Source organism: Oryx dammah, unplaced genomic scaffold (genome assembly GCF_014754425.2).
Source record: "Oryx dammah isolate SB20612 unplaced genomic scaffold, SCBI_Odam_1.1 HiC_scaffold_11077, whole genome shotgun sequence".
Lineage (NCBI taxonomy): Eukaryota > Metazoa > Chordata > Mammalia > Artiodactyla > Bovidae > Oryx > Oryx dammah.
This window is the reverse complement of record NW_024080471.1, coordinates 6,425,424-6,438,004: the sequence shown is the minus strand read 5'-3', so window position 1 is coordinate 6,438,004 and position 12,581 is coordinate 6,425,424. Positions and strand designations below refer to the sequence as shown.

Here is a 12,581-nt window from a genome sequence, read left to right as displayed (position 1 = left end):
TGACTTTAGACAAGTTGCTTAACCTCTCTGAACCTCCGTTTGTCTGTCTCTAAAGTAAATACACGCATACCCACTTCAAACATTGTTCTAGGATTGCATAAGATTTCATACATAAAGGGCTTAGTATGGTCCTAGGACAAAAGAAATGCTCAATAAATAGCTGCTATTAGTTTTATTAATAGTCTTGATTTCTGGTAAACTAGTAAGGCATCACCTTAAGGTGATCTTGTACTAACCTTGTAGTGTGTAGGTTTCCCATCACTTTTATAACAAATTACCGCAGATTTAGTGACTTACAACAAATTTATCATCTTACAGTTCTGGAGATGAGTTCAATTAAGATAAGCAGGGCTACATTCTTTCCAGAGGCTTTCTCTAGGGGAAAATATGTTTCCTTGCCTTTTCATTGGAAGGACTGATGCTGAAGCTGAAGTTCCAGTCTTTGGCCACATTTTTGAAGAGCCAACTCATTGGGAAAGACTCTAATACTGGGAAAGATTGAGGGCAGGAGGAGAAGGGGCAGACAGAGGACGAGATGGTTGGATGGTATCATTGACTCAATGGACATGAGTGAGCAAACTCCGAGAAACAGTGAAGGACAGGGAAGCCTGGCATGCTGAAGCCCACAGGTCTCAAGGAGTCGGACACGACTGAGTGACTGAGCAACAACAGAGAGGCCACCTACATTCCTTAGCTCATAACCATGCGTCACGCAGTCAGATTTCATGCCCTTTGCTTCTGTTGTCACATGCTTTCTCTTTCTGACCCTAATTCGGTGCCTCTGTCTTGTAAAGGACCCTTGCAATTACTTTGGGCCCACCAGATAGTCCAAAATAATCTTCCCAACTCAAAATCCTTAACATAATCACATTTGCAAATTCCTTTTTGCCACATAGGGTAACATACTTAACAGGACCTGGGAACTAGGGTGTGAGCATCTTTGGGGGGGAGGCATTAATCAGCCTTCACATAGTGCTTTATATCATATGAAGCACTTTCATAATTGGCTGGGCCTAGTGCAAAATGAAAATGCAAGGTCCTGGCTCAAAAAAAAAAAATAGAATTTCAAGACAACAACAGCAGAACATTACCACACAGGTCACATGCCCAGAAGTCAGCCCTGCTGTCCTTATCTTCTTCTTCAACAACTTTTTCTCCTGCCTCCAAACATGTCTAGTTCATCCCTGGCTTAAAAGCAAAAATAATTTTTACTTGATATGTTTGGAATTGTAACAGATGTAAAGTGAATGCACTAATTCCCTTTGGTTGTAAGCCACAAAAATCAGCTCTAGCTTTAAAAAAAAATAAATTTCAGCAAATTTTAAAAGTGTGGAATAGTTTTTAGGACGCAGGAAGATTTTGCCGCTCATACCTCTGGAAAGGAAAATCCATGAGGATAGCATTCAGGGACTCCAAGTAGAGTCTTTTCTAGGACACTGACATTGGATTGAGCAACTCCAGTCATTTTAGTCTTTGTCCCACCTATCAAAATTCAGATTTTTTCTAGAGTTTACCTTGGGGAGAGGGAGCAAGCAATTTGATTGATAACTGCACAGTACTATGTGGGGTGTGCACAAGGGGATAACGCAGATGAAGATTGAGTGTTACTGCCTTCAATCATTAATGGAAGGGAAAAAAAGATGCTGGTCAGACAAAACTGACAGTTGTCCCTTTCAGGAACTCATGGATTTACAGGTACTCCCTTTGCACAAACTTTTTTTTTTTTTTAACCTCAGTATGTATTCACACATTCATTAAATTATTCCAGGCATCCTGAGCTTAAAACACCAAAAAAACACATCTCAGGACACTGGTACCCCCGAAAGAGCAACAATATCCCTTCTGTCACGAACAGTCAGACAGGTCTTGGTGACTGAACACCAACAGTAAAAACAAATGCCTTCTGTACTTTCTATAATATTTTATCTATTAACACCATCTGGATTCAGTTCAGTTCAGTCGCTCAGTTGTGTCCGACTTTTTGCAACCCCATGAATCGCAGCACGCCAGGCGTCCCTGTCCATTACCATCTCCCGGAGTTCACTCAGACTCACATCCATCGAGTCAGTGATGCCATCCAGCCATCTCATCCTCTGTCGTCCCCTTCTCCTCCTGCCCCCAATCCCTCCCAGCATCACAGTCTTTCCAATGAGTCAACTCTTCACATGAGGTGGCCAAAGTACTGGAGTTTCAGCTTTAGCATTATTCCTTCCAAAGAACACCCAGGGCTGATCTCCTTCAGAATGGACTGGTTGGATCTCCTTGCAGTCCAAGGGACTCTCAGGAGTCTTCTCCAACACCACAGTTCAAAAGCATCAATTCTTCGGCGCTCAGCCTTCTTCACAGCCTAACTCTCACATCCATACATGACCACAGGAAAAACCATAGCCTTGACTAGGCGGACCTTAGTTGGCAAAGTAATGTCTCTGCTTTTGAATATGCTATCTAGGTTGGTCATAACTTTCCTTCCAAGGAGTAAGCGTCTTTTAATTTCATGGCTGCAATCACCATCTGCAGTGATTTTGGAGCCCAAAAAAATAAAGTCTGACACTATTTCCACTGTTTCCCCATCTATTTCCCATGAAGTGATTGGACCAGATGCCATGATCTTCTTTTTCTGAATGTTGAGCTTTAAGCCAATTTTTTCACTTTCCTCTTTTACTTTCATCAAGAGGCTCTTTAGTTCCTCTTCACTTTCTGCCATAAGAGTGGTGTCATCTGCATATCTGAGGTCATTGATATTTCTCCCAGCAATCTTGATTCCAGCTTGTGCTTCTTCCAGCCCAGAGTTTCTCATGATGTACTCTGCATAGAAGTTAAATAAGCAGGGTGACAATATACAGCCTTGACGTACTCATTTTCCTATTTGGAACCAGTCTGTTGTTCCATGTCCAGTTCTAACTGTTGCTTCCTGACTTGCATATAGGTTTCTCAAGAGGCAGGTCAGGTGGTCTGGTATTCCCATCGCTTTCAGAATTTTCCACAGTTTATTGTGAGCCACACAGTCAAAGGCTTTGGCATAGTCAATAAAGCAGAAATAGATGTTTTTCTGGAACTCTCTTGCTTTTTCCATGATCCAGTGGATGTTGGCAATTTGATCTCTGGTTCCTCTGCCTTTTCTAAAACCAGCTTGAACATCAGGAAGTTCACAATTCACGTATTGCTGAAGCCTGGCTTGGAGAATTTTGAGCCTTACTTTGCTAGCATGTGAGATGAGTGCAATTGTGCGGTAGTTTGAGCATTCTTTGGCATTGCCTTTCTTTGGGGTTGGAATGAAAACTGACCTTTTCCAGTCCTGTGGCCACTGCTGAGTTTTCCAAACTTGCTGGCATATTGAGTGCAGCACTTTCACAGCATCATCTTTCAGGATTTGAAACAGCTCAACTGGAATTCCATCACCTCCACTAGCTTTGTTCATAGTGATGCTTTCTAAGGCCCACTTGACTTCACATTCCAGGATGTCTGGCTCTAGATGAGTGATTACACCATCCTGATTATCCGGGTCATAAAGATCTTTTTTGTACAGTTCTTCTGTGTATGCTTGCCACCTCTTCTTAATATCTTCTGCTTCTGTTAGGTCCATACCATTTCTGTCCTTTATCGAGCCCATCTTTGCATGAAATGTTCCCTTGGTATCTCTAATTTTCTTGAAGAGATCTCTAGTCTTTCCCATTCTGTTGTTTTCCTCTATTTCTTTGCATTGATCGCTGAAGAAGGCTTTCTTATCTCTTCTTGCTATTCTTTGGAACTCTGCATTCAGATGCTTATATCTTTCCTTTTCTCCTCTGCTTTTCACTTCTCTTCTTTTCACAGCTATTTGTAAGGCCTCCCCAGACAGCCATTTTGCTTTTTTGCATTTCTTTTCTTACCTAGAGTGAAAGTGAAGAAGAACTGAAGAGCCTCTTGATGAAAGTGAAAGAGGAGAGTGAAAAAGTTGGCTTAAAGCTCAGCATTCAGAAAACGAAGATCATTGCATCTGGTCCCATGACTTCATGGCAAATAATGGAGAAACAGTGGAAACAGTGGCTGACTGTTTTCTAGGGGCTCCAAGGTCACTGCAGATGGTGATTGCAGCCATGAAATTAAAAGATGCTTACTCCTTGGAAGGAAGTTATGACCAACCTAGACAGCATATTAAAAAGCAGAAACATTACTTTGTCAACAAAGGTCCATCTAGTCAAGGCTATGGTTTTTCCAGTAGTCATGTATGAATGTGAGAGTTGGACTATAAAGAGGGCTAAGTGCCGAAGAATTGACGCTTTTGAACTGTGGTGTTGGAGAAGACTCTTGAGAGTCCCTTGGACTGCAGGGAGATCCAACCAGTCCATCCTAAATGAGATCAGTCCTGGGTGTTCATTGGAAGGACTGATGTTGAAGCTGAAACTTCAATACTTTGGTCACCTCATGCGAAGAACTGACTCATTTGAAAAGACCTTGATGCTGGGAAAGATTGAGGGCAGGAAAAGGGGATGACAGAGGATGAGATGGCTGGATAGCATCACCGACTCAATGGACATGGGTTTGGGTAGACTCCAAGATTTGGTGATGGACAGGGAGGGCTGGGGCGCTGTGGTTCATGGGGTCGCAAACAGTCGGACATTACTGAGAGACTGAACTGAACTGAACTGAAGGTGTAGAAAAATTGACCACATTTCTCAAATCAAAATATTTCCGGACCTCCCAGATCGATTAATCTGAGAACTGTCAGTCAGTACAACTCTCTCATTGCAAATAATGGCAATTTACAATTGATTTGGCTGGGACAGATTATTGCAGGCAGTTAACCTGGAGGTACAATCTTCGTGTAGATGGTGATCCTACTAGGGTCAGTCATGACTGTGTTTCCCATGGTTCTTCATGGAACCAAACAATCAGCCAAGGATGACCTGAGTGTGCTTCAGCTTTTTGAATGAATACTGTCAAAATGCGCAAAGTCAAGATTAATATTTATACTTGAAATGTCATATTTACACCATACACAAAAATATATTTATATTGGGTTGACCAAACTGTTAGTTCACGTTTTTCCATAACATCTTATGGGAAAACCCAAATGAAATTTTGGGTCAACCCAGTATTTACTGCAGAATTCACTTTGCTTTCAAATACATCTTTCTGGACCCTTTGTTTTCCCTCCCCTACTTTTCACAGCCTATCTCACTTCTGCTCTGAGAGGATGACCGAATTTTCTCATCTCTGTAGTTAGGAGTAAGACATTCAAACATTCATTCTGATAGTTCCTACCTAGTACATTCATTTTAACGCCAACAATCTGCTGCTCTGTATTAGTTGGTCCTGTGAATACATATATTATAGACATCTAGAGGGTAAAGCTGTAGAGGACTCGATCTTCTTATACTCTGTTCTCTTTAATGGCTATCTCAGTTCCTATGAACAGTAATTGATAAACATTTGTTGATTGGTTAATATCAGTTAGGATCTTAATTTATCTTGGAGGACATCTATCTGAGAACCAGTTCTGGGTATGGTACCCAGAACTTTTCCTGTGGACAGATGGGAAGTGGCTTCCTTAGACCAGAACATTTCTGGTGAAGGCACTAAGATGAAACCTGCAGCTTTTCTTTAAGGCAGTGAATTACACTTCTTTTAACAGAGGGTATTGGGGGACTAGCGAAAAAAACAAAAACAAAGATAACTGAAGGAGTAATTGTCAGAGGACGGGTTGAGACAATTACTAGAAATCTACTATGTCAAGAGTTCTGTTTTTTTCTCAAGCAATTTTTGAAATGTCCATAGCTAACAGTTGAAGCAAAGGCTTGAGAATTGTCTGGAGTAGATTACTATAATGCTTAAGAGACTTTGTGAATTAACCAAATTGCACTAAGTATTTACATTTCCAAGATATCATCAAATTGTGCTTCTTGATGACTTTTTTTTTTTTTTTTGGCTTGGTTAACTTGTGACTTCTAATGAAGGAGGAGATTGTTGAATGTTTCTAAATAAAAGTCAAGGTAATGGGGTGGAAATTTAATAACACCAGTAATTTTCACTCCTGATAGCAAGCTGAATTGTGATTAATGAACCTGCTGAGTAATGACAATCTGTTGTGTTTAAAGAACTGTATTTGTAGATGGTAATGCTGTGTTAACAATTGGCCACAGCATTTTTTAAAGTGAATTTCTACCTGTAACTTAGCTATAAAGAGAATTTTTGCTTGATGATAGGATTTCTAAATTTTACTATGGGCATTTCCTCCCCTTTTCAATTCACAATAGAGATGAAAAGTACTAAAAACAAAAGAACTTGGCTGCCCATGGCTTGTTATTCGTTGCCTACCTAAAGCATTCATTGTTTTTCTTGAATATTTATTCAGCTGTGACACTTAACTTATTTCACTTAACAGCTTTAAAGCTGATAAACTTGAGTCAGAATTATTTCCATTTCTAAAGGAGTTTACATAGTGATATATGTAGTTTGGATAAAACTTTCTTTTATATAACAAACATATTATGGTATTATGCTAGAAGTTCATATATTATGTGATCAGGGAAACTCCTATTAAATGTAAATAACTGGGAAAACTAGAGTCATAATTCTGCTGATTTCATCCCCCCCACTCTAATTTCTAGAATGCAAAAGACTGTATAATCACAAAGTCCTTTGTCACTTCCTGCACGCTGTCTGTCTTCTATTCACTCTCCTATTCCAATCCACTCCGCAAAGGCTCCAGGGCACACGACCAAGAAAGAATGTTTGCATAACGCAAAAATGAACACCCCAGGGAATAGAATGGGATACCAAGGTCACGGAGACGGTGACTGCAGACAGGGAACGGCAGAGATGGTTCCAGGTGGTTATTCAGTGCCTGCTGGAGGTGTTTCTATGTCGGCAATGACTGAGTTCTTTCCTCCTGTCGATCTGCAACCCCAGTCATTGGGATCCTCAAGAAGTTTAGTTTCTTCAAATTCAGTGCTTTTACCTGAGTCCAGTCAAGCAGATATTATATATGGAGTTCCGTCAGCTGCTGCTTCTTTGTGCTGCTGCTCCTCCACTGGTCACATTCCCACCTCCTCTCGCCATCCCTCCTGCCCTCCTGTCTCCCTTCCACAGCCCCTTCCGCCAGTAGAGTCTGGTTTTGATTGTCCAGTCTCAGTTGGGCAGGAATCTGAACGCCATCATTCTCACCCATTGGCCAACATCTTGACTCAGATTTAGATCCCAATTGGCCTTAACAGAATCACATACTTGCTGGTTTCTGTTGGGTATTATTTCCTTTGTTCTATTTAGGAACGTTTCTGTTTATTTATTTGTTTGCTTTCTTTGTCATGCCATGCTTCGCATATGGGATCTTAGTTCCTCAACCAGGGATTGAACCTATGTCCTTGCAGTATGAACTTGGAGCCCTAACCACTGAACTGCCAGGGAACTATTTGGTTTTTGTTTTTAAATGATGCATAGTTGATTTACAATATTTTATTGGTTTTGAGTGTAAAACATAATGATTCCATTTTTAAAATAAATTATACTCCATTTTATACTCTGGGAGATGGTGATGGACAGGGAGGCCTGGCGTGCTGCGATTCATGGGGTTGCAGAGTCGGACACGACCGAGTGACTGAACTGAACTGATACTCCATTTAAAGTTATTATAAGACATTGGCTATATCCCCTGTGCTGTACAATATATCCTTGTAGCTTGTTTATTTTTTATATTCTCTCATATATACACATTCAAGTTTTCCCTTCCACTTGAGCAAGACGACCAACATTTAGAATGTTACCTAAAATATTCTGTTCTCACCCTGCACGGTGTTGCCCTGCCAGCTCCTGTTCCCAGCCTGAGGCCCAGTCCCCTTTGCCGGCATTCGCCACTCCTTGCAGAAACAGAAACACTACCAGCATGTCCAACAAGCTGCTTTACAAAGCCACTGACTTCAGCCTGGCTGCCTGGGACGCAAAGCCCTGGACCTCGCAGAGAATGAGCTGCCAGGCCTGATGTGCGTGCAGGAGATGTACTCTGCCTCCAAGTCACTGAAGGGCGCCACGTTGCTGTCTGCCTGCACATTACCATGGAGACAGCTGTCCTCAGTGAGACCCACGTCTGCCTGGGTGGTGAGGTGCAGTGGTCCAGCTGCAATATCTTCTCTACCCAGGACCACACAACAGCTGCCATTGCCAAGGCTGGCATTCCATGCCCAGAAGAGTGACACGGATGAGGAGTATCTGTGGTGCCTCCAGCAGACACTGTGCTTCAGGAATGTGCCCTTCAACATGATGCTGGGCAACGGTGCTAACCTCACCAACTGCATCCACACCGAGTACCCACAGCTCCAGTCTCACATCTGAGGCATCTCTGAAGAGACCACAATGTGGCTCCACAACTTGTATAAAAGGATGATCAATGGGATCCTGAAGGTGCCTGCTGTCAGTGTTAACAACTCCTGACATGATGAAAGCGGGCAGGACGGCAGTGGTAGTGGGGTGTGGCGACAAGGGCAACGGCTGTGCCCAGGCCCTAAGGGATTTCGGGGCCCGATTCATCATAGGGGAGACGAACTCCATCAACGTGCTTTAGGCTGCCATGGAGGGGTGTGAGGTGACCATCATGGATGAGACCCAGCAGGAGGGCAGCATTTTGTCACCACCATTGGCTATACCGACCTCATCCGTCAACCCACACTTTGAACAGATGAAAGATTACGTCACTGTGTGTAAATCAAATGCTTTAACATGGAGATTGATATCCAGTGCCTGAATGAGAGTACTGTGGAGAAGGCAAACATCAAGCCCCAGGTGAACTGCTACTTGTTGCAGAATGGGCACTGATCATCGGGCTGGCCAAGGGCCGGCTGGTCCACCAGGGCTGCATCATGGGCCACCCCAGCTTCATGATGAGCGACTCCTTCACCAATCAGGTGCTGGAGAAGACTGAGCTGTGGACCCACCCAGATAAGCATCCTGTGGAGGTCTCCTTCCTGCCCAAGAACCTGGATAAAGCAGTGGCTGAAGCCCCCCGGGCAAGCTGAATGTGAAGCTGAGCAAGCTGACTGAGAAGCAGGCCCAGTACCTGGGCCTGTCCCATGATGGCCCCTTCCAGCCTGATCACTAAGAACCAAGCCTGCCCTTTGCCTGCCAGTTGCTGTCCTTACCTGGGCCCCTCCTCTCCTGCAAGCATGCTCAGTCTCTCAGTCCCATCTGACTCTTTGCGACCCTATGGACTGTAGCCCTCCAGACTCCTCTCTCCACAGGATTTTCTAGGCAAGAATACTGGAGTGGGTGGCCGTTTCCTCTTCCAAGGGATCTTCCCGACCCAGGGGTGGAACCCGCATCTCTGGCATCTCCTGCACTGGCAGGCGGAGTCTTTACCACTGAGCCACCTGGGAAGCCCCCCACCTCTCCTCCCCAAGAGCAAAGATGCCACCACCTTTGAAGTTGGTTTGATATGTCCCCCGTCGACTCCCTGGGGCTAGTCACTCAGTCTTCAGCCCCTGCTGCATTCCTCATGCTGTCCCAAGTGTGGCGGGGGGAATTGAAAAGTCCTCCCTCAAGCCCTGGTCATGATGGAGGTACATAGGAGTTACCCACAGGGAAAGAGCCTTGAGCTCAGGGGTTTTTGAACTTCTCACTCAGTCAGTCTTTCCTTAGGCTGGAAGTTGGCAATGGTAGGAACAAAGCCCATGCACTTTACTATCCAGACCCTTGCTTGGCCTGTGGATTTTATACCCATGTTCTTGATGACAAGTTCATTGGTTCCTCAGCCCATGACAAGGAAGAAGGGGATTTGTCAAAGGGTAGGGAGGAACTGTTGGAGTTTGAGGCTCCTGAGAGCCTGGCTTAGTGCTTGGCATTCTCTTCAACCTCAGAGCAAAGACTGGTACTTTTAGTCCCTATTTTACACAGGTTGGAATATACTGTTAAGCGAGAGAGGACAAGAAAAGTGACAGCCAGAGGTTCAGAGGAGCCAGAGAAACTTAAAGGCACATTGGAACTTGATAATTCCCATCATAACTCTGGGTCAAAAAGAGATTCATTTGGCTTGTAATGATAAAATTGAGCAAGAAAGTGGGTTAATAAAAATTTTGATGCCTTAAAAAAAAAAAGACTTCCTGGTGGTTCAGTAGTTGGAGTCCACTTGCCAATGCAGGGGATGAGTTCCACCCCTGTTTCTGGAAGATTCCATATGCTGTGGGGCAGCTGGGCAACTAAGCACGTGCTCTGCAACAAGAGAAGCCACCACAACGAGAAGCACAAGCACGGCAACTAGAGTGGTTCCTGCTTGCCGCAACTAGAGAAAGCCCGTGCACAGCAACAAAGACCCAATGCAGCCAAAAAATTAAAAAAAAAAAAAAAATTTTTTTTTTTCTTTTTTAATTAAACAAAAAAATTCACTTTTCTGGGAAAAAGATGAGTATAACACATACTCTACGAGGCACTCTAAGTGCCCCTCACCCAATACCTCTTAGGATTGGGATTCTTGTTGTTTGTGACAATTGTCTTAGACACCCACGGAGGCAGGATGAGCCATCATACTAAACTGCATTCCAGGGGTTCTCCCAGCCCCCAAGAATGAAACAGGTCATTTACGCCTCTCCTTTCTTCCATGACTCCAGAGGTTCACTTTCCATCATGCTGTACAATAAAATCAACTGGCTATTTCTTAGAAAATACTACCTATTTTCACTAGTCTGAAGTTGCCACCAGGTTATAAAACCATCAGAAGACCCAGAGAAAATATCCAGTTATCCCGGAGATTACTTTGCAATTACTTGAGAGAATCTTTCTGCCCAGTTTTCAGGTTCTGCCTTAAAAAAAAAAATCTGAAAATCTAATACTCCTCATCTATGGTGCTTTTCTCAGACGTCCCTAAGTTTGTCATACAACTAAATTAGAATGATTCTTCACTGTACAAAATAATTTAACAAAGAAGTAAATGCCTTCACTATAGTTTTTAATTGCCATTGGTAACAGTTTATTTAAAATGACTCCAAGTTTTCTAATAACAAAAAAACATTTTGGAAATGAGTAATTGTGCTTCTTCAAAACTCTGAAAGCTTTGTGAAATCATTTTTTGATAGACTTTATTTTTAGAATTGTGTTAAGTTTACAGCAAAACTGAGCAGAAAATACCCCTTTCCTTATACCCCTGCCCCGTACAAGGACAGCCTCACTTTCTGTCAACATCCCCCAACACAGAGGTACCTGTGTTACAATCAATGAACCAATATGGACACACTATTATTGCCTGAAGTCCATAGTTTATATTAGGGTTTATTCTTTGTGTTCTACATATAGAATGTAGTTTTGATAAGCGTACATTGACATCATTAGGGCATCATACAGAAGTGTTCTGAGGCTTCCCTGGTGGCTCAGCAGTAAAGAATCTGCCTGCAGTGCAAGAGACTCGGGTTCAATACCTGGGTCAGGAGGATCCCCTGGAGAAGGGCATGGCAACCCACCCCAGTATTCTTGCCTGGAGATTCCCATGGACAGAAGAGCCTGGTGAGCTACAGTCCATAGGGTCTCAGAGAGTTGGACACAGCTGAAGTAACTGAGCACGCACACACAGAAGAGTCCCATTGCTCTTAAAATTCTCTGTGCTCCACCCATTCATCCCTCTCTCCCCAGTGAAATAATTTTTTAGTAAACTTATTATCCTGTTCAGTTCAGTTCAGTCGCTCAGTTGTGTCCGACTCTTTATGACCCCATGAATCGCAGCACGCCAGGCCTCCCTGTCCATCACCAACTCCCGGAGTTCACTCAGATTCACGTCCATCGAGTCCGTGATGCCATCCAGCCATCTCATCCTCGGTCATCCCCTTCTCCTCCTGCCCCCAATCCCTCCCAGCATCAGAGTCTTTTCCAATGAGTCAACTCTTCCCATGAGGTGGCCAAAGTACTGGAGTTTCAGCTTTAGCATCATTCCTTCCAAAGAACACCCGGGACTAATCTCCTTTAGAATGGACTGGTTGGATCTCCTTGCAGTCCAAGGGATTCTCAAGAGTCTTCTCCAACACCATGGTTCAAAAGCAACAATTCTTTGGCGCTCAGCTTTCTTCACAGTCCAACTCTCACATCCATACATGACCACGGGAAAAACCATAGCCTTGACTAGACGGACCTTTGTGGGCAAAGTAATGTCTCTGAGGTTTATATAAAAAATGGAAAACATTATTTCAGCTGGAATTAATGCTAACCATATCGATTAAAGCAAAGATAAAACATCAACTTCATTAACCTGAAATGATTTCACCCTGTCTGTATTATGTGTATTTAAGAGGAAAAAGGATGCATAGTTTTGTCCAATTATCTTATCAAACATTAATGATTATGAACTAAATCTTCTGACCAAAATGATGAACCAGGACGGGGGGATTTTAAATCTTGCAGCGAACCAGGTACCTTGAGCTAAATCAAAGACAAGAAAGCTGTCAGCCATTCTGTCAAGTTTAGGGAAGACAATTCAGACACAGGATAGCTTTGGGAGAGCAGCCTACAGCTCAGACTTTCCACATCATCCTCTGCCCTCAACTGTGAAGTGACTAGTGCTTCAGACCAGGATTAGCTTGGGACTCTCAGCATCTCAGCCTGCTGTACAAGGTACTTATGCCTGAATTTCCACC

The 12,581-nt window shown here is 43.2% G+C and overlaps 1 pseudogene; it reads left to right on the top strand.

Moving 5' to 3' along the window:
• The first annotated feature begins 7,861 nt into the window (after positions 1 to 7,861).
• LOC120860484 lies at positions 7,862 to 9,070 on the top strand (annotated as a pseudogene).
• Positions 9,071 to 12,581: the final 3,511 nt, after the last annotated feature.